Source organism: Tamandua tetradactyla, chromosome X, assembly GCF_023851605.1.
Source record: "Tamandua tetradactyla isolate mTamTet1 chromosome X, mTamTet1.pri, whole genome shotgun sequence".
Classification (NCBI taxonomy): Eukaryota; Metazoa; Chordata; class Mammalia; order Pilosa; family Myrmecophagidae; genus Tamandua; species Tamandua tetradactyla.
Window position 1 is genome coordinate 148,145,954 of NC_135353.1, and position 4,756 is coordinate 148,150,709.

General features: G+C 35.2%; 1 non-coding gene across 1 annotated transcript; it reads left to right on the top strand.

Annotated features, from left to right (window-relative positions):
* The first annotated feature begins 706 nt into the window (after positions 1-706).
* On the top strand, positions 707-777 carry TRNAD-GUC (transfer RNA aspartic acid (anticodon GUC)). The gene has a single exon. It is a non-coding gene; the product is annotated as a tRNA-Asp (tRNA).
* Positions 778-4,756: the final 3,979 nt, after the last annotated feature.

Below are 4,756 nucleotides of genomic sequence, written 5' to 3' on the forward strand. Positions count from 1 at the left end.
ATGTTGAACAGGGAAAAGTTGCTGACTTCCTTTTAGGCACTCATTAAAGGTATATTTAATTGGAACAAGCGGTACAAAATGGCTTTCTAATTTACCAGACCCCATACCTTGTAATTAACCTTTCTACATTCAAAAACATTTTGTTGTTTTAGAGATCACTACTATTTATGGTTTTAATCCTCTCTCCCATACTTCCAACAGGATTACAGATTTGATATAATGCAAAATTTGCAATACACGTATATACATCTATATCATTATTTTATGCATCTATATAATTATTCATATTAGCAATCTAACAGTTATTAACAGAGAGCAAGTCCAATATAAAAGCTTACATTTTGGCCAGCTCAGGTAAATGTTTTAGGCTTCGAATGTAACGTTCACCCTCTTATTTATGGGAACGGGACCCTACATACCTTCACATTTTATGACTTCGCTAGAAAGCAAAACCAATTGAAGAGAAGACCACAAAGACGCACAGCTAGTATAACATTCACTTAGGCTCTTGTCCGTAATCATGTGTGTAGAAAGACATTTTACACAGAAAAGTAAAAATGGACACATTAAATTACCCTAGATATGATACATTTACAAGACTGAAATCAGCGATGCCACCTGATACAATAAATAATCAGTTGCTTATCGTTGACAATATTCTTTTTTTCCTTTAAACTTTTTAAAGTATGTTCTCAAATTAGGGGGTGCGAAGGTAGTTCAGTGGTAGAATTTTTGCCTGTCATGCGGGAGACCCGGGTTCGATTCCCGGCCCCTGTACTTCCCAAAAAACAAACAGACAGACAAAACAAACAATTCAACAAATACTGCTGCAAGAATGGAATACTCACCTGGAAAAATAATGAACTGTGACCCGGGCATACAGCATTCAAAAATATATATATATATTCTCAAATTAGTACTTGTGCATGATATTATTTTTCTGTAGGTTTTCAACCCCCACAGGGCAAGGAACAGGATGTCAACTCTGCTTTCGTCTCCCCTGGGACCACACACTTCCTATGCGCTGTTGTCCAGTGAACACTTGCTGACTGATAAGTTGTTTAAAAAGCAAAGGAGGGCGGGTCATGGTGGTTCAGCAGGCAGGAATGCTTGCCTGCCATTCCAGAGAACCCGGGTTTGATTCCTGGTGCCTGCCCATGTTAAAAAAAAAAAAAAGAAGAAGAAGCGAAGGACCAGACCTAAATCTATTCTTATCACTTCTTGACAGCAATGGAAAGAGGCCTTCACGTATTAGCATAATCGTGCTTCCTCACTCCTGCTGGCTCTGTAGGGGCACAAGGATATTCCCCCATCCAGCCATGCAAAACACTCCTACACATTCTCACCCCTACTGCCAGCCACCTGCCAGGTCAGGTCCAGCATTCTACATGCTCCCAAGAATCCCTCTCACTCTGCCAGGTGCCACTTCCCAACCATTAGGCCTTGGACCATTGGCACTTCCGGTGGGAGAACTGGGTAGAAAGAAGCCTAATGTTGAAAGCTGTTGGCTACACTTTTTAACAAAATATGTTATTAGAAGATGATGCCCTGACTAAAGAGTAAGTTTTGAGAAACTGCTGAAACTAGGTCGACAAATAGAAACTCTGCAGGCGAACAAACCACACAGTAGAGAAATAAAAATCGGTTGAAAGATGATCCAAATATCCAAAAAGATGTGCTGTGTAGCTGCAGCTTATATAATGTTCTGTGAAAATAACACATAAGAGATCTTTTTACTCAGCTGTTTATTAATTGAATTGTATATGGTTTTAAATTACCCAATATTTCAAACACACAAAGAACACAGAAGAAAATATAACAGAAATACATATGCCCACCACTATAGATTGAACAGGTAATGTCCTCTTGTCATATAGGCATTACGTCTTTTATAAAGAGGAATAAAGTATTTCTAATTATAAAAATAATCCAAATTCATTATTAAAAATTTAGATAAAAGAAAGTTACAAAGAAAAATCATAATCAAGATAGTCATAGTCTTATCATTTTGGCGTATATCTCACTATGTATGTTATGCCTGTTTTAAAATTTGGATCATATTGTGAATGTTTTCCCATGCAAAAGTATTGATATTTTAAAATATGATTCTCAGATTTTTTATCTCATAACTGATTCATTTCTCTCTCTCACTCCCCATATCTAACCCTTCAGCAACACCCACTTGCCCTAACATAAATGTAAATGTAAACTGCATTTCTTCTTCCTTCCTTCACTGACTTTAAAGATATCATCTGAACTCAAAGAGTGGTCCATGGACCAGCAGTACCCCCATCACCTGACAGCCTGTTAGAAAGGTGGATTCTCAAGGCCCCATCTCACACCTTCTCACACCTACAGAATCAGAATGTGAATTTCAACATGATTCATGAGAGAATCAAATGCAATGTAAAGCTGGAGAAGAATTACTCTAGTAAAAATTACCACCATCTCTCATCTCATCAGGCTTCTAAAGAAGCTTGTCTCTCCAATACGTCTTTTCCCACACTAAACTCCATTCTTCTTTCCTTAACCAAAGTAATTTTCTGAAGGGTTAAATCAGTTGTCATCATTTCCTTGAGAAAACTCTCCAATGACTTAGACTGGGCTGAGAACAAAATCCAGATTCTCTTGCAAGGCTTTTAGAAACTCCCTCAAGTCCTTGTCTCTGATGAAGAAAATAAAACTGTCTCTTTCATGACTACTGGAAGTTGGACAACTTTTACTATTTTCCCTAACTTTTATACTCTGTTTTTTTTTCTTTTGATGGAATATCCATCTCATTTCCCCCACATGTTTGTTGTAGTGCTCGTAATTTTCTAATTGATTACTAAAATTTTGGTGAATTTGATGTATCTATCAAAAGAGTATCCATTTCCCCCAATTAATACAATAATTCTTACTGTTTGTAATCACCACTTTTTAAAAACTATGGACTCAGTCTTTCCATGCCTGGATATCTCTCTGGGTTTTCTAGACTCTGTCAGTTATGGAATTAGTACCAGACTCTTAATTATTGTAGCTTTACAATCGTTTATAATAATTGAGAGTGAAAAAAAATCATTATCTCTTTTTTCCAAAAGTTCTTGGCTACTTTAATGACTTTTTTGATATACTTTAAAGTCATGTTATAAATTACTGAAAAAAATGAATAAGTTTGTGCTAATATTGAGTTAAACTTACATAGTGGTTAAAGGGAGAAATTATAGGTTGTATATATGTTACTTGAATAATACTTCTACAAAAGTCTTTGGAACTGTACAACACAATGACCTGTAAGTTAAACCATGGACTGTAGTTAGTAGTACAATTATAAACATGTGCTTTCATCAATTGTAACAAGTATTCTAAACCAGTGCAACCTGGTGATAATAGAGTGGTATATGTGAATCTTTTAATTTATGCACAATTGTTCCGTACTTCCTTTAATCTACTGATGTAATTAATTATATTGATAAAATTCCTATACTCCTGAAATACCAGTTCAGTTTTGGTATGTTCTTTTACCAATATCGTATTGGATTGAATTTCTTTCATGTGTTCCATAATCTATGCTTTTCTGATGTTTGTTTTCCTCCAAATAGCTTTGTTTTCTTTTTTACTTTAATGTTCCATTTTACTTTATTTTTCCCTCAAATAATTTGGAAGTTATGCCATTTATTTTTGTTTACTTCGTACTTATCTTCTTTTAATTTCAAAAACTAAGATATATCTACTGACAGATCCCAATGAGAGAGAAAGTAATTTGCGTTCTTATACTTCATCTTCTCTTGTTGTCCTAGGATTTGTTTGGTTGTTGTTGTTGTTGTTCTGGTTTATTAGAGTCAAATGACTCTGTTTTTATTTTGTGGTTTCCCTTTAGGATAACAATATTAAATTCTGTTTGTAAAGTAAGTAAAGTAGTAATTTATATTTCAGTCTATTTTAACTGAATTCAAGATTCATCATCAATACTTTAGTAATTAAGTTGACCGAGTTATGACTTCACTTTTATTTTCCAAGAATTGTTTGTGCTTGTTACATCTTCTGACTCCTTGCATACTTGAGAGCATTTTGTTTTGTTACACATGAATGGAAAATTACATAGGTATAGGGTTTGGAGATCATAGTCTTTTTCCTTCTCACTTCGTTAAAATTTACTCCGCTGTCTTTGTAATGCACACTGTCAGTTCCCTGCCTAGTATCCGTAGTTCCCTTCCTCCTTCTTAACTCTAATTGTGTCCAGTCATCCCACTCTCCCCAGCCCTGGCCCCCATAGCCAAATGATTCAGGGGATGCTGTGACCATCTGAGCTTCTGACTGGCCTGTGCTGATCTTATTATCATTGCCAATATTGGGTCACTATTTGGTATGTGACTCAGTTCTAGCTAGAAAATCATAAATTTACTGGAGATCACTGGGAAAGATTCCTCACTTCTAAGCCAGAATGACAAAAAGAGAGAGTTTCTTTTGTTCCGCTGAGCACCATTTGTTTGGATATGCCTAGAATTCAGTCAAGCCTGATCTCTTTCCCTTGCTTTTCTGCAAGTATGCTTTTAGGATTTGATTTGTTAAAATGGCAAAAGTCTTTGCATTTTAGTTATTTTAGCAGAATATATTTAGATCTTGATCTCTGTTAATTATTCATGGAATATGAAACATATTTATTGTTTTAAATAACAGCTCCTTGCTGTTAAATAAACCTTCCTTCATTTCAGGAAATCTCTCGTCTAGTAGTTTAGGTTTTGTTTATGATCTCTTCTTCAAAATTCTTGAAATA